The sequence below is a fragment of the Protopterus annectens genome, chromosome 7.part0 (genome assembly GCF_019279795.1).
Source record: "Protopterus annectens isolate FY-2018-M chromosome 7.part0, PAN1.0, whole genome shotgun sequence".
NCBI classification, from domain to species: Eukaryota; Metazoa; Chordata; order Ceratodontiformes; family Protopteridae; genus Protopterus; species Protopterus annectens.
In genome coordinates, this window is record NC_056739.1 from 1,829,829,211 (window position 1) to 1,829,852,069 (window position 22,859).

Sequence of the window (22,859 nt, forward strand, 5' to 3'; positions counted from 1 at the left end):
TCAGTGGGCCTGTGCTGCAAAATAGAAAATTTAAAATAATGACCTGGATGCTCTAAAATGTGCTTAGCCAATGCGTTCTTAGTGTCTTTTTTATTTATAGCATAAATATGCTCGTATATTCGTTGTTTTATTTTCCTTTCGGTTTTCCGATGTAAAAAACGTTACATTGGTTACACAAAGCTGTATAGGTGACACTCCTGGTGTCACAATTAAATCTGCAATTAATTTTATATATCTTATTGTTAATGTTAAGTTGGTTACCAACTAATATGTGCTTACATTGGGGGCAAGTACCACATTTAAACATTCCTTTGATTCTATCTGGACATTGTATTTTCTTTTCTAAAAGAGATTTCAAATTTTGCCCCCGCCTATAAGTAATTTTTGGCTTGGATCCTAAAACTTTTAGCAACATTTCATCACCTTTGATTATATCCCAATTTTTATTTAACACATCCCTGAAGAGGGAATAATCTAGGGAGTATGTACACAAAAAACTGGTCTGATAAACTCTGGCATTATCATTTCTAACTACTACGTCTTGGGCCAGTATGTTAACTTGGTTAACTAGGTCGTCTCCTTGCCATTCAGTTTGCCCTTTCAATAAAGGGATAAAGTATCCTAAACTCCTTTTGTTTACCACTTCGTTTTTAATCTTAATAACCAAATTGGCAGGATAACCTCGATTGATAAACATACTTTGGAGTTGCTCACATTCTGCTTTAAAGTCTATGTCATCGGAAATCATTCTGGCAGCCCTAACCATCTGGCCTTTAACAACGGCCCTTTTCTGGTGGTAGGGGTGATTGCTTGAAAAGTGCAAAAAAGTGTTTGAGTATGTCGATTTTCTATAAATTACACTTTTATATCTACCATTTGTTCTATCATTAATTAACAAGATGTCAAGATAACTAATAGATGTCTCACCTATATTGTAAGTAAACTCCAAAAAAGTGGTTGTCAAGGTAATGTTATTAATAAAAATTGGTATAAGGGATATATCCCCCTTCCAAATACAAAACATGTCATCCTGGTATCTAGTGTACCAGGAGACATTGTCTTGGAACAGTGAATCTTTGAACAATGAATTATGCTCCCAAAGGGCCATGATGGTGTTGGCGAAGCTCTCGCCACAAGGAAACCCCATGGCTACCCCGGACTTCTGCAAGTAGAATTGCCCCTCAAAGACCATAAAGTTATTAGTTAAAACTATCTCAAGTAGTGTCTCAATTAGGTAGATAGTATTCTCCTCCACTTTTTTGATCAGCAAAAATTCTCTGATCCAATCAATGCCCACTCTTTGAGGGATAACGGTGTAAAGGTCTTTAATGTCGATAGTTAAGAAACACCCATTAGGTTGGTATTTTAACATGTTAATGCTTTTAAGGAACCCCCACAAATCCTTACAAATCTGGGCCTCACTTTCAATAAGTGGCTTTAACACACTATCGATGTATTTGGCACAAGCTAAGTGATTGAACCACGCCCATCTACTATCGGTCTGAAAAGAGGAGATTCTAAACCTTTGTGAATTTTGGGGGTACTAAATAAAGCTGGTGTTCTAGGTGCTATCATTGTCAAGTACTGATGTAAGTCAATGTCCATGGAACCTTCTAAGAAGAGGTCGTCCAATAGTGACCTAATCTTTTTGTATGCTGTGTTGACCTCATTTAAACTAACTTGTGTATAAGCAACAGTATTGAGATGTTTGGTCATACTGTCAACATATATATTATGGTCCATGAACACGAGGCCTCCGCCCTTATCCGGTTTCATAACGGATTTCTTATGTTGCAATCATTTAACAAGTTTAAAAATTCATATTCTAAATTACTCATATTACTTTTTACAAATTTGTTCTGACGACCATAGTTGTCCTTAATGGCTCTAAAATCCATCTCACAAGTTTTTCAAAAATATTCAAACATGAATGTAGAGGTGGATTAAATACACTTCAGACTCTTAGAGTACTAAGCATACTCGAACCACTGCCCATAAGCAAGTTGAGATTAAGCTTACGGACAAAAAGCTTCAGGTCTATGTCAGCTTTAGCTAAATCCATTTTCTTCCCTGGAACAAATGTTAGCCCTTTAGATAAAAAATAGACTATTTCTTGCTGAACATCTAAGGTGGTGTAGTTGTAGATGTTAAAATCCCCTTCCGTGCTGATGTGGATACGTGGTATTAAGCCAAAAGCATTATTGGAAACTATCTCCTGCGCTGCCTCTTGTTGTTCCTCATTTGGGGCTGCTTCCGGTTGATTTGCCGGTTGTTTTGTCGGGCATTGGAATTTGACCGAAAACCCTGCTGGTTACCACCCTCCATCCTGTTGATGTTATTCATGGGGTGCCTATTTTGATTGTTATTAACCCCAGCATTATTTTCTCTATTGTTGGTATTATTATTGAGCCTCTCACTTCGCCTCAAAGGCTGGGTTTCATCATTGCCATTCAGGGGGCTCGCTTGGGGTACATTAGGAATTTGCACCTCCTCATTTACATTTTCATTAATGCCAGAATTGATAGTAGAGCCACTTGATGTATTAAAGGGAGGCTTAGGATAAGCCCGGTTGTTAGAATAATCATTAATGTCTCTAGTGATTTTTTTTCTTTTTTATAACAAGTAATTTGCTCATTGAAGCCTCTATACTTGTGTAAATTCTACAATATTCATATTTGTATCTAGGGAAATCGTTATGGGTTTTAATAACATGTTCAAGGATTTCAAGTTCAGCTTTCAAGATACCAATGTCCGTAGTGTAAAAATTAATAAGAGACTGTAAAAATTCATACCCTTGCCGGTCAAACAATCCAATGAGTTCCCGATGGAATGGGGAATTATCCACTAGACCTGCTGGATAACGTCATTGCCGTAAACCTTTGGGTATAATCTTTCTCTGAATGCACTCCTGAAGATATGACACTTCCAGTTGTAACTTTGCTAAAAAGTTTTAGGATCCAAGCCAAAAATTACTTATAGGCGGGGTCAAAATTTGAAATCTCTTTCTCACTGTTTGTCTGAAGAAGGCAAGGCAACGAACTTGCCAAAAGCGCTCACAATAAACAGCTTTGTTTTATTTTTTTGCCGGCTCTTATAGTTTCCGTTCACCTTGTTTTAGCAGTTTGAGTTGTGTTTTTTAGTGTCTACACAAGATCTGTCAAAGACACATCTATATATAACTTATGGAGTAAATTATATGAGTTATTGGGAAAATAAATGTTCATTTAAAAAGTTGAAATATACATCAAAATTTACATGAAGTATTTTGTGAATGTCTTTGTAAATACTTTGGTTATGTTTGTTTATTATTGTTTAGTTCTTTGTTCTTTCAAATTGAAATTTTTATGAGAATATTTGCAGGTATTTTGAAAAATTAATAAAGCTGTTTAACAAAAAAAAGAGAAATATAAAATACTGGAAGAAGCTGGGTAAGGGTGCCATGCTAGGAATAGGGAAGTAAATTGGTTATGGTGGATGAGTACAGTGGTAGAAACATTACTGTTCAGATATTCCTTTGTGGCTGATTTACATTTTTTGACATTGTTGAGAGTTCCCATGGGAGTTTGTTCCATGATTTGGCTGGATTGTAGCTGTAAAGGTTACATCCAGTTTTATTTTTGGTTCATGGATTTTTTTCTAGGTCTTGTACTGAGCTTTGAAGAGTCCTAGAAGGAGTGTAGTAGGAGATTAGGGAGTGTAGTTCAGGACAGAAGGAAGGTTGATATAATATGGAATGAATAACCAGGAGCTGGGAGAGAAGGTGCTGATGGGGAAATTTCAGCCAGTGGAATGTTTGTAGTGAAAGACAGTGATGTTATTTATAATTTTGGTTAGCTGTGAATCTGGTGACTTTGTTATATAGAGATTCTAGCGTGGTAAGGAGTGATGAGTTAAGGTTTGTGAGAATTTTGGAGCTATACGTTAGGCTTTTTGTAGATAAGCATGTGTGAGGGATATCCTTGCTTTGTTAGTGAGGAACTTTTTATTTCTGTGTAAGAGGCCCAGTTTTTGGTGACTTTTTCTGATACAGTTGTTAACATGTAGATCAAATTTTAATTGGTCGTTAATTATGACACCAAGTAGTTTAGTGGAAGATTAGACAGTGATGGGTATATTGTTGAGACAGAGTATGGAGAAAGCGGATATGAGGTTGTTGAGATTTTTGAGAAGGAAAAGTAGGAGTTTAGTTTTATTTGGACTCAGTATAAGCTAGTTATTAGAGAGACAGGTTTTGACTGAGTTAAAGGAAGATCAAGTAAACGAACTCAGATCTGTGGGGGTGTCAGCAATAATGATAAATGCAGAGTCATTATCATATTGAACATGTGATGACTGAGGGCAAGCTGAATTGAGTGGGTTAGTGAAGATATTAAAAAGTAATGGGCCGAGAATAGAGCCTTCGGGAACTCCAGTTTTTACTAGGGAGAGAGAGCAGAAAGCCATTTTACTGATTATTGTCGATCCGAGAGATAGCTAGAAAACCATTCAAATGTTGTGGAAGACAAATTGAGGTTATCAAATTTGCTTAGAAGGATAGAGTGGGAGACTGTGTCGAAAGCTCTTGAAAGATCAAGGAATAAGCAGGAGATCAGTTTGTTGTTGTCTCTAGCTTTACAGATAGTGTTAATGAAGGATAGAAGGGCAGAAGTAGTACTGTGCTTTGGGCGAAAACCATGTTGAGTAGGGGTAAGTAGATTTTCTTGTAACTTGTTATGTACTGAAACAAAGCCTTTATGAACTGTAGCCTTTGCAGTTGCCCAAAAATCTACTGTCACCTACCCTAGCACATCTGGAAAAAAATCAGCAAAAATATAAATTTTTTCATATTACCTGCCGATAGCTAAATTCTGAGTTATAATATGGGTTCCTCTATATCATTGGTACTAGCAAAGGTCATCCACTGTGTCATTGCATTTACTGGGATATGGTTTGTAGTGGCAGTAAAACACAAACATGGACACAGTACACCGAACCAAGATGCATACGACTGCAGCGCTTCTTGCAAAAATTATTAATCTAGCCATGAGAAGTAATATACCTTTGAATGCATGTTACTTTCAGATTTTTTTCAACTTTTGAACAGAAAAGCCTCTTCTGGAGTCATTTGCAAAGTAGTACAATGAAATTAAGGGGATGGAGAAGAAGCTTACATCCTTCAACTATCCTGACTGACCAAGATTTCTGATGATTGCAAGCTGAGCGCTGTTATCTACTATTCTACTGATGCTAAATTGCTTCAGAAAGGGCAGGTATATGCACATGCCTAAAGTAGTGAAAATGATATCAAGCTAAATGCAAAAAAGTGCAGTACTGACCATTTATAAAAGCTATTCCCTCCTCATATGTTACAAATAGTACTCCTCCTTAAATGGATACATTCATAAGAACCCTGGGTACATCTGCAGACAACTTTCTTTCTCTCATTCAATCATTATATTTCTGCCATATTCAGGAAATCCTTCAATTGGATCCATTTAATTTCCAGAGGAATATCCTCAAGATCCAACAAAGTCACCTTACCACTGTACTCTTCCATAATCAGACCCATTATGGAATACACTGTCCCCTATGGGTATGTACAAATCCAGGCATGTTTCTTAAATGGAAAAGCCCCAACCAGTTTTTAACCAAATAACTTAAAGGCCTTAAATCCTTCAACGATTCTAATAGATTAGCACAACTGAGAGTCATCCAAAGGAAAATGTCACACATGTAATATAGACGAACATTGGATCATTTCTATATTGAATGTAAAAAGGTGATATGATTTTAGCATGGAACATGACAATTATTGCAAAGGGTATATGATTATACATAGGAAATGCCAAAAGGAATAAAGCAGTTCTATATGACACCAACAACAATCTCTCCATGTGGTTAGTTTATGTGGAGTGTGTGATTCAAGTTATTAGTTTATAAAAAAAAATGTGACATGGAGTACAGAATTATGCATATTAAATTTTTGTTATAGAAGAAAGGGTCCTGGGGTTAAAGGTTTAATAAATATTAAGTTTGTGTTCTTTTACCATAAATATAATATAAGCTGAAATGTATATAAATGTATATATGTAAAATATGGCAAATGAAAAGTTTATTATGATAAATAGTTAAATAAATAAGCTCCCTTACTCATTTTGATTGGTGCTGTGATGTGATAGCTGAGGTACACTAAACCTCAGCTCTCACCAATTCAGGCAGATAAGACCACAAATTAAAATTTAATTTGAAGAAGGATGGCACACTTAGAAATGCAACCCCTCTGTCCTGCACTGTTGTATCAGAGCTGGAAAAATAATTCACGAATAATCAGTGGAAGTGGTGTAGGAAAACAGCCTACAGTTTTTTGATGTTCAGTATTAAATGTGAAGGTGCTACCTATTGAGACACTGAGTTAGCTCAGTGGGTATTGTTAGGCCTACAGATTACATGACTGTGTTTGTTGCTACTTGTGTGTGTGTGTGTGTGTGTGTGTGTGTGTGTGTGTGTGTGTGTGTGTGTGTGTGTGTGTGTGTGTGTGTGTGTGTGTGTGTGTGCGTGTGTGTGTGTGTTCTCATAAAAAAAATAGTACCTTTTAAATATCGCAGTAATGCTTTTATGACAATCCTTCTCATGTCATGATTGTATTCTGAAACAAATAATACAGTACATTAAGTGAAACAATATGGATGATAACAAACAATAAAGCAGTTCATAGACACACTTACTGAGATCACAATATAAACAAAATCAGTAGGCATCACAGGCAAATGGCCCCGTAATGATATGCAAGTGAGTGCCAATATGCTGAAGGGAAACATCATGTATGTAAATGTTGAAATCAGACAGGATGGCACATTTCAGAACTGTATAACGTTTGCACAATGATGCACAAAGACTTGCTTTCCTGAACACCACCACATTGTGGTATACAGAAGTATTTATTGCTCACAATAAAGATTCTAGTAGTAACTTTAGGAGTATATGCTCAACATGTTTTAGTGGTCACTTACAACACATCATTGAATATGAGCTCAAATTGCTGAACGCCCATCTGTGAGGCTTAGGTATATCTGGTGACTCTCTAAAGATTGCTCTAGAGGCCTGCAACAAAATATTTGTGGTGTGTGTCATGCTACCTAGCATGGTGTTATGGAAAACTGTTACGTAATTGGGAGATCATAGCACTCAGTGATATACTTGTCACAAGCAGGAGAAATCCAAGTGAGGAGTTACTGGAGAAACTGGCTGTGGCAGTAGCAAATATGAGGCAGAGATCTCTGCAATAACTCATGACACTGGCAAAGTGACAGCATCTGGTCCACAACTCTGGGCTGTGACAAGACAAACAGAATAAAACTGATATAAGCAAAAACACACCAAAGGTATGGATTATAGTGCATTGACTAACCATCTCATGCATCAGGCATTACCATGCCCACACAGCTCAGAGAGGTTGACATAGTGCAGTTATCATCATCATTTGCACATCTGGAGTGAGGTATAGTGACAGTGACAGAGAAACTGGCTTATGGGAATGGGTCATGAGTGGTAAATGTGGTACCACTTTACCAGCTTTGTGGTTGAGGGAGTCGGTAGGGTTGTCACATTTGCATCCTAGCATTTCTGACAAATAAACCACACCTCCTGCATAACATAAACACACCTTTTACCTCAGGGTAGCCACAGACCCTTTTAATAAGCCACACCCAGAGCCACCCATATATATTAATTGCAAGGTAGCTTTAAGTAGTGCACAGCCATAGATAAGGTTTTCTTGGCACCACCATGATGTCTATTGTATCCCCCAGATTATGCATAATTGCCTTTACTTCATTCCCCCAATCTCTGCTTTTTCACATCATCCAGATTACTTTTGTCTTGTTTTCTTATGTCTTCTTTTACTTTTCAGCTGTTTCCAATATTGTTTCAAAAGATCCTAACTGGCAAAGACTGCACTTTAATGACTGTGTAGAGAAGAAATTGATTAAGCCATTAATTAAGCCAGAGCTTTAAAGACTGCTAGGACCACAGAAGCTATATCATTCTATATGATCTCAGGAACATTTTAGAACTGTTTTTCACATCATTTGTTCTAATGATAGCCTGAACAAAATTCCTAACTAATGGAAGAAATTGTATTATTTCTTCTGTCATGTAAGAAATAAGTTATGTCCAAGGCTTAATGTTCAAAGCTGACAAAACCTAAGTTATCAATAAACTGAATAGTTAACCCAAAACTGAGGAGACAAAATGCTTTAGTCATATCTGGGATGAGAAAACACCCCTCCCCCCCAAAAAAGATAGCTACCTTGTGTGCTCCCCTCTAATGTTAGATTAAGATGTAAATGAAAAAAAAATAATGGTCACAGTCAAATATGTCAAGTTGCTGCCATCGTGCAGCTACATGGCATGCCCCCTTACTCAACCTCAAAAGACTGACATCTTGTATGTACTCTACTGATGTCAGACTGGAATGAAACTGGAAGGACAAATGGAGCAAAGTGACATATTTCAACTTCTTGCTGTCAGATGTGCACGTGCAGCATGCCGCCATACCTAAGATACACTGGGAAAGTATGGTTATTATTTCTTTAACCTTCCTAAAAAATTAAACCTCAGAAGTGTGCACAGGTTAGTATAACTTGCCAAGTGACAGTATATTGTCTAGAAGCAGCAAGATGAATTACTTAAATTTTCTAATTGTGATTGTAATGAAAGTGAAAAAAATAAAGATCATAGCAATGTACTCCAGCTTTTTGCTTCTAGGCAGCACATTGCCCCTACACAAGCTATTGTGAACTTCTATGCATCCATCTGTAGTTTGATTTTGAGGAAAGCTTAAGAAACGACCACACTGACGCAAGCCCCAGACAAACTATAGTGACCTATTGTGCATGCTTGTGAAGTCTGACAGTGTGAAAAATGAAAGAAATAATGACTACAGTGTCCCTAACCACCACAAAGTACAGCAAATTTCTTTGTTCACCTCTGACAGGTCTTGGTTTTAGACCGTGGCAGAGACCCCTACTAAGCCACTTACACAGTCATGAATGGTGGCCCCTGAAACTCTAAGGTCCTAGATGTTCTATGATGTATTTTCTGACTTATTTTTGAAAGACAGCTTGCTGTTTTTTTTTCACAACCTAGATTTATATATGTGCCTGTAAATATTATGTTTTCACAGACACATTTACTTAGGCACACACACACACACACACACACACACACACACACACACACACACACACACACACACACACACACACACACACACACACACACACGCGCACACACACGCACACACACGCACAAATTCACACAAACTCTCACTCTCTCTCTCTACCCCTGAGAAGCCAGATCTGTTGCAAATTCACACTGACACTGCATGCCTTCTTACAGGGAAACTGGTGGAATGTCAGTGTACCTATGTCATGTCTTTGGAGAATTGGAGGAAAGTATAACAGCTGGATAAAACCCACACAGACAGAGGGAGAAAGTACACTCATCACACAAAGTGCCGAGAACTCTGGTCTGTTGCTTTCCCATACATCCTGCCCAGACCACCAATGATAGCCACTTGTGTGTAAGGCTCATGTTCATCTGATGCATAAAGTTAAAGAAGTTATGGTCAACTCGTGTAATGCTGAAGTTTGATTGTGATATAAAGTGAAATTACAGCCAACTTTTTTTTCTTATATACACTTTAGCACCTACACAGACATACACACACGCACACACACACACACACACACACACACACACACACACACACACAGCACATGCGCACATGCACACAATTGAGATGATAGTTGTTATGCTGATTTCAACAAATTTAATACACTGTGTGACACACACACAATAGCGTGCTATTTTGTATTCATTAAACAGCTATACACATCATGCAGAGCCTCCAAATAAAGATAAACAGCAGAGCATGCTAATGAAAGCATAAGCAGCTAAATTACATGCTAATTAACAAATCTAAGATGGTGGAGCCATTCATGAAGCTACAAAGTAACCATGTAGAGATGGTGTAGCACTTTGCCATGAAATCTAAAACCTAGTGAAATACAGCAACCATTACAATTAGAAAAAAAAGCAATACTCTCTTGCACGTGTATGTGCAACAGACTCAAATCTATGCTGCTAATGCTGTTGTTAGACCTCATCCAAGGAGAAGAAGGATGTTCAGACCCCATTTAACATAAATTAAAATACTGAAATAGTAGAGTGATACAGGGTTCATATGGAAGCACTACCAGACCTCTGCAACCGCTGCCAAATTGAGCAGAGCCTATACCAGTGGAAACTAAGGTAAGTGTAGCATTAAGGATATTAGCTACTGGTACATTCCAGACACCGACAGGGGATACACTAGGGGTGTCACAGGCCTCAGCCTCCAAAATTCTGCACCAATTTCTTAATGCTATGCTAGAACAGGCAAAGTAGTCCATCTATTTTCCATGCTTAGCAGAGGAGAAAGTAAGAACGATGGATTCATTTTATGCTGTAGCACACTTAACCAAAGTATTGGGGGTCATAGACTGTACTCATATATTAATAAAAGCCCCAGCTTGTGATCATGGAAAGATATGCATCAACGTTGAAGGGGTTCTACTCAGTCAACTGCCAGATTGTCTGTAATGCTTGAGCTGTCATCCTGAGTGGGTGTGCAGACAACCCAAGCAGTTACAATGACTCACACATATGGCAAGCCTTGCAGGTGATGCAGGTTATGTATTGGAACCGTGGCTCATGACAGCTATCAGAAATGCACACGGACATAAGAAGGATCCAGTGGCCATGCCCAAACTAGAAACATCATACAGTGTGTTTTTGGTATGCTGAAGTCATGATTCTACTGTCTAGACACATTAGGTGCTGCCCTGTAGTATGACCCAGGCATCTGCGCAGAAATTCCTGCAGTTTGTGTCATATTGTACAATGTCATCTTGAGGAAACAGCTGCAACAGGGATGGCAAGGTCTAGGACCACACATTCCTGGACCACAGGCAGGGCCAGCATCTCCAGCCATACAGACAAGAATTCTGAGGGAGAACCTCCAGCTACAGAGGTAGCCAGCAGACATAGGTGTGCACAATATACCCTTGCCCTGGTTAAGAGGCAAAGAATAGTACACACACCACCACCTAAGATGTCTGCTGTATCTAAAGCCATATACTGCTAAAATAATGAAAATAAGCATCATTTTTGCACTTCTGCTGATTATTTTACTGTATGTCTTAATAACCCTGTATTAATTGTTACATTTCTCACACTTTAGTTGAGTTTCAAAACTGAACTGTTTCCACTACTGCTGCAGTACTTAATTACATTCTGTCTGCTAGTTTTGTAGAACAGTAGTATCTAGATTGTGTGGTTTCTGAACATGAACTATGAAACCAGCAATTTTACATTGAGTGTTTTCTAACTGCAGTCCTGTGGCAGAAGTCTGCTGTAGAAACCCTGTCTGAGTTGGAGGCTGCTGGCTGAAACTTTACTGTGTGTTTTCCTGATTGGTCTGTAGGTCTTGCTTTTGTAAAACTTTTGTTTCTGATTTTATATAAGGCCAGTGTTAGCACTAGGCTGCTTTCCACAGCAGCAGTTAGCAGTGCCCTGTATAGATGCAAATGCTTTCAGGTTAAAATTTCCCTTACAATAACTGTCTCTGCAATGTTCTCCAGTCCCCCTGCTGCTCTAGAAGCATCTGAGCTGCAAGCAGACCATCATTGCCTTGTTGGATCATTTTGGTTCACACTGAGTATAGCACCTACTCTTTGTCCATGAAATATCATCCCAGTCCAGTTAAATCTCCCCACTCTTCCTCCTGTTTAATCCCATAGTAAAAAAACTGAAGCCATGGATAGGTACTTTCCTGATATCTCTTTGCCAAGCCTGGTGGGTATGGGCATCCTGAGGCAATGTAGCAATTGTCTCATGTATACTGACAACCACCTAATTCTGAAACAAGCACAGTATGTGAGAAATGTAGTTACACTATGAAAATTGAGATGACTGTAACATACTGACAAATCAAATAACAAGAAGGTTGTCAGCGCACACTCATTTCCCCCACTAAACAAATTCTCGACAAATAAACCAACATATGTAGAGGTAGTCAAAAGCACCTTACCAAAACCTCAGAGGCATCACATATGCTGCCTCAGAAACCACATGCAAAAAAAGAAAACAAGTGAGCACCAACCACTACACATAAAAATACACACATCACAGTGTCTACACAAACAAGCTCCTCTTGGTCATAGGAAACTCCATTGTGAGACATATGGACACCCCCCTCACCACGTTGTATAAAGAGAAGGTTACAGTCAGTTGCCTGTCAGGGGCCAGGATTAACCAGATCACACAGGCACTCATGGCACTCAGACACAATTATCAATATGACTCAGTCATAGTCCATTGTGGGTGTGAGTGACCTAAGACATACCTCCCTGGACTATATGAAGAGAGATATGATAGACCTCTCTTAATATGTGAAGCAAGGTAGTTTGAACCTCGCCTAGAGCAGCGTTCTACCCTCATCAAGAATGATACCTCAATGCAAACAGAAAATGATTGACTTTAATAATTGGCTTAGTTACTGGTGTCATTCCAAGGGGATCCAGTATTTGTCAGCCTGGGATGACATGATTCACAAACCATGCTGCTTTCCCAGATCATTGCCAGCACCTGTCACTGCTAAGCTTTTGAATACTGGCCAAGGCATTAGCCACCCCATAGTGCCTTTTTTAGTCTATGCTAAACCAACAGGCCTATCAACATAATAAATTCTTCCAGTACCAAGCTGAAGGTACTACTGCTCAATGCTAAGAGGCTTAAATAAGAAACTTCACTCCCTAGAAGCACTTCTCACCCTGGAAAATGCTGATGTCTGTGTAATTACAGAATCAATGTTCAAGGCTGCAGAAAGCACTCCAGCATTGCAAGGCTACAATGCCTATCACACATTCAGACACCTAGTGATAAAGGAAAAACAACAAAAGGAGGAGGTGTTTCTATTTACATAAAAAACAATCACTCCTCTAGACTGATCAAGCAGGATGACTTGCTTGAGCTATTCCATGTCCAGATGATCAAAAGAAAAATCCCCCACCATGTAATCACTAGTTACATGTCCTCAACCATGAACCATGAAAACTACTCAGAATACTTGAAGTTAGTAGAATCACTTACCATTCAACCCATCTTGCTACTCATGGGTGATTTTAACTACCCTTCCATAAACTGCGAAACATACTTGACCACTAACATGCAGACTCAGAGATGTCTAGACTTTGTCGGTGGAAATACTCTGGAACAGCTTGTCTGCACTCTCACTAGGATCTCAAATATGTGTTGCACCCCCCCCCCCCCCAAAGTGTAATGTCCTTATTGGTCAGATCAGATCATAAATCAGTCTCCTTTGAAATAAATGTAATGGTACAACTCCATCAAACCATAAAATCCTAAAGAATCTTTCCAAGGCAAATTACCTTTTTTTTAAGTGATAGCATAGGTAATTTTAAAGCTGCCCCTAACCCTGAAAATATGAAGGGCTATACAGACTATACAACAGAAGGAAAACATTCCTATCTACAAGTTAGTAGGAGGGTTCACAACAGAGAAAAAATTCCTCATTAGTTTCATCAGGTCAATCAGGGAAATAGTCAAGTCTTCAAAAGCTAAATAAAAGATTAAATAGCCTCCCAAGCAAAGGATAAACACAAAGCATTTTTTAGTTATGTCTGAAATCTAAAGGGAAGCACTCAACAGTGCACTGAGTTGGCTGTAGATGGCAGTACCTATACTGAGTCAGAGGAAATAGCAAACCTGCTGGCCAATACATTCAGCTCAGACCCCCCCCCCCCATCATCTCTGGTCACACAACATAAAATACCCCCACCATTCCTTTGCCTGTTATGAGAAAAGAGCATGTCATCACTGTGCTCTCTAATGCTAGAATCATTGCATTAGTATGCTGTGACAGAACTCCAGGGAGCCTATTAAATAGCTTACAACATGAACTAGCAGACCCAACTGGATCTCTGTTTAAGCACAGTCTACAGAAAGGCTTCGCCCCAATAGAGTAGATGATAGCAACAGTCATCCCTGTGCAGAAGGGGGGACCTTCAGCAGACCCAGGAAAATACTGACCCATTACTCTGACTAGCCTCATATTCTAGGCTATTGAAAGGATAATCGTGGACCTGATTAATGACAGAGGAAATCTCCAGACTCTTGACCTATGCCGGTTCTGCTTCATCAAGGGAAGGTCCTGCCTGCTTAATCCAATGTACTTCTTTGAGAAGGTCACCAAAGCCATGGATGAGGGTAAGACAGTGCATACCACCTACCTTGACCTGGCCAAGACATTTGACACAATACCTCTCTTGGTTATCATAGGTAAAGTCACAAAATTGGGCATAACCCTCTATGTCACTAGATGGATAGCTAAATGGATCACAGATAGGACTCGTTGTTAAAGTGGGGGCTCCACATCCAGCAAGAGGCCAGTCACCAATGGAGCACCTCAGAACTCAGTGCTGAGCTTCCTCCTGTTTGGGATATACTTCTCAGATGTCAAGTCAAATGTAGATGCCTTTGGCTTACCAAGTTTTCTGATGACTGCAAGTTGAGGGCAATCATTGACTCATCAAATGATGTTGATATCTGACAGAAAGATCTGACACAGAGTAATGACTGGTGTCAGAGCCATGGCCTCAAACTATATGCAAAAAAGTGCATGATAAAACCCTTTGGGAAATCAAATACTCCTGCAAATTACAACATTGACAGCACCCCCCGAAAAGTGGACCCAATGCTCAGAGACTTGGGTAGTCAGATAGATAGTAATCTGAACTTGACCACCATGTGTCCATAGTGGTGAGAAAATCTTTTTAAGTGTCTCAGCTTATAAGTAAGGGGATGGCATCCAGATCTAAGGATGTTGTAGTACCACTGTACTTTGCTCGCATCAGACTAATAATCAAGTACAATGCACCCTTTGGCATGTACCTCACCTGGCACCTGCAATAGCTGGTGTATCCTCAGAGGTTTCTTGCCAAAAAATACAGGGTATAACCACCATGTCATATACGGACTGATTAAAAGCCACTGTATTCAGTTTACTACTGATTACTGAGGGGTGATCTGTGGATTACCTACAAGCAAGCCTTTGACCCAGCCATGATGGAAATGGTGTATATTTGCAAAACTAATTGCACAATGTTTGCCTGCTGAAAGATCTAACCCTGATCTCTGACATGAATATATCATATTGGAGATACAGATATGTGTCCCTGAGATTGTCCCTCCTCTGGAATAGGCTTCCTATTCTCATAAGCAGAGCCCTTCCCCTGACCATCTTCAAGTGTAATCTGGACCAATGGATGGGAAATTGCTAATTCACTCCTGTGGGGGCATCCATGTCCCTTATGGACAGAGGCAGTCTGCAAATATTGTCAAAACCCCGCTTGCTAACCTTTGTTATGTTTCCCCTAAAGATAGAAAACTGAGTACAATCTGGGTGAAACTGTCTGGGCTTGTAAGGTCTTTAGAGCCATTAGCCTAGAACTCACCTCTGAAGCTATGATCCTAAGACTCACACACACACACACACACACACACACACACACACACACACACACACACACACACACACACACACGTGGCAAAAAAAAAGGCAAGTGATAGCACACACTCTAACCAATGAAGGAATACACATAACAACCCCAAGTACATACAAGTATTAAAAGTGATGGCTTCCATTGTCCACAAGCTTTGCTTACCTATGTAATGTCTGTGTATAGACAACCCCAAAGCACACAAATCGTAACTGCAGTAATGTCAGGGTAAGTGCATAACCTGCATTATATGAACAAATGTGTAAGAAGATAAATTACCAGCATACTGTCAGTCATAAATGCTCTCAATCAGAATCTGTGTGAGGTGTCCACCAGTGGCATTCTTGCCTTATAGGAATGATATCTGCAATTGAGTTGTCAGTTCAGTGTCATCAGTCCTGGCTATGTGAACTGCCTCTGCCAGGAATTGCACTGCCACTTTCACATCCCCAGTTCAAGGTGGGTGTGCTATCTGAATGTGAGTGATGTCTGCTGGAAGAGCTCACTTCACAGCTACATTCAGGACCATGAGCTCTTTGGCCTACCAATTTGGGTGTGGACACCTCACTTACCAATGGATCAGTAGAACTAGTGCCACTACAGGAGCAGGATCTTGTACGGCCACTTTGGCTAACATCAGAGGATGTTGGGACTCTCCAGACATGGATACTGGGCCTCCCCAGCCGATGTCCTATCTGAGACACTGCCCAATCCAGTGTGTCATTAATCCATCTATTGAGTCACCCACATGGTTGAGGCAGTCATGCATATCTGAATGTGCCACATTTAGGACTCACACAATCTCTTCTACGGCCCTTGTGGAAAGTACTTGTGCCTCCATGATGGCCCTATACATATGTCTGGTGGCATGTAATAATACAGCAGCATCAGGATAAGGGTGGATAGTAGGCCTCTGAGCACTTCTAGCAATCCTTCTGTGTGATGCCATGCCATTACGATAGGTATGGACAAACTCAATTATCTCTGCAAGTGGAGTAACCACACTAGCCCAATGAACTATGCTACCCTCAACCTGTTTTATATCTGGGACAAGAGTGGAATGGATATGCATAGACATACTTACTGTGTCAGAAATAAGGCCAGCGGATGTCTGAGCCACAATCTCAATGTCAGACAGAGTCATTGCTCCCCCTGACACATGCATCCTCCAAAAGGGCCTCATAGAAACAGACAACTGGTGCCAGAGCCATGGCCTCAAGCTAAATGCCAAGAAGTGTATAGTCATCCCCTTTGGCAAAAACAAAGTGCCCACAAATTACCACATAGGTGGTAATCCATTAATCTGGAAGAAGTAATTAGGGACCTGGGGACCCAAGTTGATAGCAATCTCTCATTTGACAACCATGTGGCCAAAGTGGTTAGAAAAACATTTTATATAGCCCACCTAATCATGAAGGGATTCACATCTAGATCAGGGGAGGTCATCGTGCCTCTTTACTCATTCCTCATCAGGCCCATAATTGAGTACAATGCCCCTTTTGGGATGTACCTTACCAGACACCTGCAGCAACTGGAAATACCCCAAAAGTACCTCACCAAGAGGATCAAAGGGCTCAAACAGATGCCATATGCTGCCCGGTTAAAGAAACTCCAGCTCTACTCAGTGGCATACCGCCTGCTCAGAGGCGATCTGTGCCTGACGTATAAAGCCATGTCCAACCCAGAATTAATGGACATGCTGAACCTCAGAAAATCCAAATCCCATCGAGCTACGTGCTCGTGAGACTTGAACCTCAGCACTGAAATAAATAGGACATGCTGGAGGGACAGATTCATAACCCAGAGGCTCCCTTCACTCTGGAATAAAATCCCAGTCCAGGTTAGGCAGAGTCCCTCATTGACTCTCTTCAAGAGGAATCTTGATGAGTGGAAGGGAGATAGTAGGTTTACTCCGGGTATCACTTCTGTGTCACTGTTAGATAGAGGCACAGTATACTAACCTCGAAAAAGGGCATAGCAAAATGAATTTAAAATGGGTGGTGAAAGCCAATAAATGCCCAAGGGCAGATAGCCTAGTATGAACCTATGAACCTATGAACCTATGACTGTGTCGCTATATTACCACCATCATCATCAGAGGCTACTGATACTCTAACATCAGATGATATGAGTTCTACAGTACCACTGTCAGGATCACTGGTGATGATAATCACCAAACAAGAGCAGGAGAGAAATAATGAGTGGAAATGATCCGAACTTTGTTCTACACACTCATGTTAAACAATTTCAGATGTTAAAGGAATACAATACATTTTTATTCTCTCCTCAGACTTATTTCTAAATAATGGTAATTACTATTCAATGAAAGTTTGTGTTTACCATTTGCAGTTGGTCTTTCATATGGTAATTCTGATGCCTTTGGAAAAAGGGGAAGGCAGCAGAAAAAAAGACTAATAAGCATCACAATTCAAATAACACAAGGAAATAGAATAATGCTCTGCATATCTTTCCTTAAGGAATATCTCAGAATCAGTAAGACTGAACTCCCCCAACATAATCTCTGTCTGACTCTTCTTTCCTGTAATGCACACACAACAATGTTTTTAGATATAAAAGTAGTAACACATATAGATGTCTAGAATGGCCCACACAAAGAGAATGTAAATTGTGCAGGTAAGATAAAAACTAAGCCAGAAAATCAAAGAAATGTACCAATTACAATGATCTAGTGATGAAAACACCTAAAAACACTTGAGATCTTCTTTGTATGTTTGTATGTTATATTTATTCCAAAATAGGTAAAAACAAAAAACTAACGCATAACCAATTTAGTTTCATCCTGCACTCTAACATGGACTTCATCAGAACAAGACTATGCCACTTTGTTTTCTCTACCTCATACAGAGACACACATTTAAACAATCAAGTATATAAATATTAAAAAAAAAATCCTTATTAAATAAATGTTCATATAGTATAAAACCAAAATTATTTTTAAAATGTTTTTAAGCACGGTTTATAAAGGTGCTTTTAGTCTGAAGGTTTTTAAATTATTTATATATTTTAAGTTTTATATATACATATAGATATATATATATATATATATATATATATATATATATATATATATATATACACACACACACACACACACACACACACATATATATATATATATATATATGGGTCTAATTTCTTTATTGAAGTTACATAATCTCAGAAAAGAAAAGTACGACCTCACTCGACAGTGCATTTTTGCGATAGCTGATTCACCGAATTGGCAAAATAAAAACAAATAAAGATTTTAAACATAGTTTTGCAGGGGGCAAACCCTCCTTCACCCCATTAGTAAATATACTAACTTCGAGATCACACTATAGTGGCGAAAAGGATATTTCCTTATCCCCACTGTAGTGTGATCTTGGAGTTAGTATATTTAAGTAGCGGGGGTGTGAGAGGTGCAGCCCCCACATGGGGGGTGCAGGGGGGCTTGCCCCCTTGCAAAACTGTTTTTAAAATCTTTATTTTTTTATTTTGCCAATTTGGTGAATCGGCTTTTGCGAAAGTGCACTTTTGTTGAAGTGCACTTTTGCGGAAGTGGGCTCGATCTTCTGTTTTTCGACAAACTGTGTTTTTGACAAACAGAAGTAGACCCATATATATATAGATATATATATATCTATATATATCTATATATATATATATATATATATATATATATATATATATATATATATATATATATATAGATAGATATAGATATACAGTATACATGGGATTTCGTCTCTGGACACACTTGGCCTGTTGTCCACATCAGCAGCAACATCAAGGAATATGTGTAAAACCTCTGCTGAGCTGTATGAATCTCTGACAGTGGACAGGAAATGCTCATTTTCAGTGAGTGGTGGTTCCTTAACAGGAGCCACCCCACTTGTAGCCATCTGTTCTCATGCTACCACTGCTCCCCTCCTGCATGCAACTATAATCATATCAGTAACACAGTGCCACACCTGGTTATAATTTCTGGCATGTCCACCCACTGTGTTTATGCCATCAAACGCCTGCTGCCATATGCCTTTTTCTGTCTGACATATCACCTCTGCTGCTGGCAAGCAGGAAGGGCCAATGGCTGCATAAGGCTTCAATGATGACCTCATTCTCTGTATCAATGAACATTGGCTTCCGTGGAACAGATGGTTTAGGTACCATAATCCTGCATGACATGAAACAGAAAACAAGATTTATAGCATATACAGAAAGCATTCTCCTCAAACCAAATTAGTGCACCCATCCTTACCACAAAACAACAAACACACAATGCTCATTTTGGAGTACCACAAGCTAAGGGAGCCACCCCCCATAAAAAAGAAAGAAATATTAATTCATTAGCATTACATCCATTCTAGCATGCCTGTAATGATGACAGCAGTTGTGTAAATATCTGCTTGATGGCATTATTATCAATAACTAGGAAAAAAATTCAAAATCCAAGTGCCCAGACAATTTCCATTGTTCTCTCTACTGCTGTGGAGGTCACAAGTGGAATTCCGAGAAGCCTAACACCTCCATTAGCTACACATACAGAGCCCCTTGAAGTGGATGATAAACACCATACAGTTGTTTGCTGTAGCTGGTGAAATTCCAATAGCAAATGTTAACATAATGTTATGGTTTAACTATACTAACTTGGAAAGACAGAAGACCTGACAAATGTATAGTATACCAGTAGTGAATATTTTTAAAATTGCATAATAACAAAACTCTTTTTACTGTTGCATATTGATATACATTCAAAACATGCAAATGAAAGCATTTTATGAGGAGGACAAAGATACCTTATGAAACAGTGCAGTAATTTGTAGAACAATCTACTCAATGTAACTAGCATTAATGGTCTATCTCTATCCAGTCAATATCCACTCCTTCAAATTCTATGGATACACCATTACCTCTATATAGTGTAGATTCAGCCCTCTTTGCACTGTGAGGCTGCAAATGAGGTGTAAAATCATTAGCATTCCTGAATATCAAAAAATCAATTGGTGTAGGGGATGTAAACAAGGTGCATGTAGCAAAACAATTGCATGTATACACTCTAGCAATGCAGGGAGGAGCAATGACAATTGCTAGTTTCTAATGACTTTCAAGTGTTACTGATTGCTCCTCTAATTACAACAAGCAATACTGAAGTGACTCTTGTCTCTGAAGTGTTTCTATCATGCAGAGTAGACCTAAATCAAACAGTGTAAGCACCTTGAGAGTTATGAGAACACTCTCAACAAGACTTATATCCTTGTAGTAAGAGCATACTATCCATCCTCTGCTTAAAATGTGTCTGAAATGCTGATCAGTTATATTACATGTTGAAACAAAGATGCAAATAAATGGCCATGACATTGCATTTCTGTAGTGAAGCTGAAAGGAGGGAAATATGGTCAGAAAATAAAGAGAAAAAACAGCTAGCAGTGCTGGCAAACTGACATTAATATGGTGCAGGCTATTACTAGTGTAAAGTACTTGTCAATATTACATTGCTCTAGCCATGTCCAAGAAGATGAGAAAGCAACATTTGCTGGTCCTGGGATAAGAAGTACAGCAGAGTGCATGCTGTTATTACATTGAATTGAGGGATCAGATCCACAAAGTGTTCTGTTTGACAGAGTTACTGCATATTTTCTGAGCATATGATAAGGTTGCACCACATACAGATCTAGGAAACTTCACAGACCTGCCTTTTCATTATTATTCACCAATATTTATTAATAATGATGTTTTTATTGCCATTTGCACAGGTTTTGGTAAAGTGCAATGTTGACTGGCAGCATTTCCAAGCAGCGAATGAGTGTCCACTGCCTTTGCTACAAACTGAGAAATTTAATTTGGCATGCCATCATTAGCACATTTTAGAGTGGCACATGTGCTTTTTGTTATAGCATCCTAAACAGCAGTGAACAAGAAATTATACATTGCATCTGAGAATCAAGGCAGCACATGGGTTAAATTAAACTATTTTAAAGAAACAGGAAAGAAGATGCAAAGTTTGAATATATTTTGAAGCCTTATGCTACTTGGGATGTTTGCACCAGATGTGAAAATGTAGCTTGTGTTTTGTTGTGTGTAATATAAATTGTTATACATTTTTTTGCCTGGATAATTTCTGCACTGCTTAGCAGAGTGTAAACAGGGCTCAGGGGTGAAGGAAAGAGTGAAAAAGTCATTTCTGTGAGCAGTATTAGCACAAACATGCTTGTCACCACTGAGCTATATTTCTAATGAGTGAGTGATATGCACATGATGTATCCCTTTTTCTGTGGCAGAAGCTGTAAATGCATTGAATCTGGCACCATAACAGAGTTGCTCTGTGTTTATATCAATACTGTGTGAAGGGATTGCATAACTCTTTACTCCAGATGTATGGCTTACTTTCATTAGAACTTTATAGGCTTTTTTTGAGTTTCCTGCCAAAAAGTTATGTGCAAATTCATCCTACTGCACATCCAAAACACAAAGCATAACAAGCCAAGCCATTACGCATGCCAGTGCTGACCATCTGAAAAAGTGAGAATAGGTTGAGCATTACACATGGCAAATCTCATTGTCATATTTCACACATCCATTGCTGTTTGATAAAATACCTTCTGCTTAGTTTACAAATGCCTCTATGTGCTTACCATTGTGCAACTGCAGCTGGCATGGTTGTGCATGTTTACACACTAGCAGTTAAATGTGAGAATGGAATTTGGCACCAATTCAGGCTTAAAGTTGCTGCTTGACTTCTGCAGGCATGGTTGGTGTTGAACTTACATCATGGAGGTGGGATACTAAGGAGTCCAGGATTTTTGTGGTACTCCTTGTAAAGCACTACAACCATAGCCTGCTGGAGGGGATTTTACTGCATCTCAATATAAGACTGAAGATTGGAACAGATTAGGCAAGGCTGTCTCTAGTACATCCGACATCCCACGCACTGGAGAAAATTGTCGACACCACTATAGTGACCTGAAATGACACAATAAGGACCTCCTTATCTGATGAAAGGATGAGTTTACAATGGCTGACATCCCCCAGTTGTGTAAGTATACTGACCCATCAGTATTAAATGATATAGAATGCAGGACAGAGCCAAGACTGGTATTCATTAAGCTTTCATGTCTCTTCTTCTCTTTTCTCTGGTCTACAGCTGCTGAAGACATTGCAGAAAACCATGAAGCACACCAGTGGAGGTAAATCACCTCAGAGAGCCACAGGGTATGTATGCATCAGGACTTACTATAATCCTAATAAGTATTGTAATTG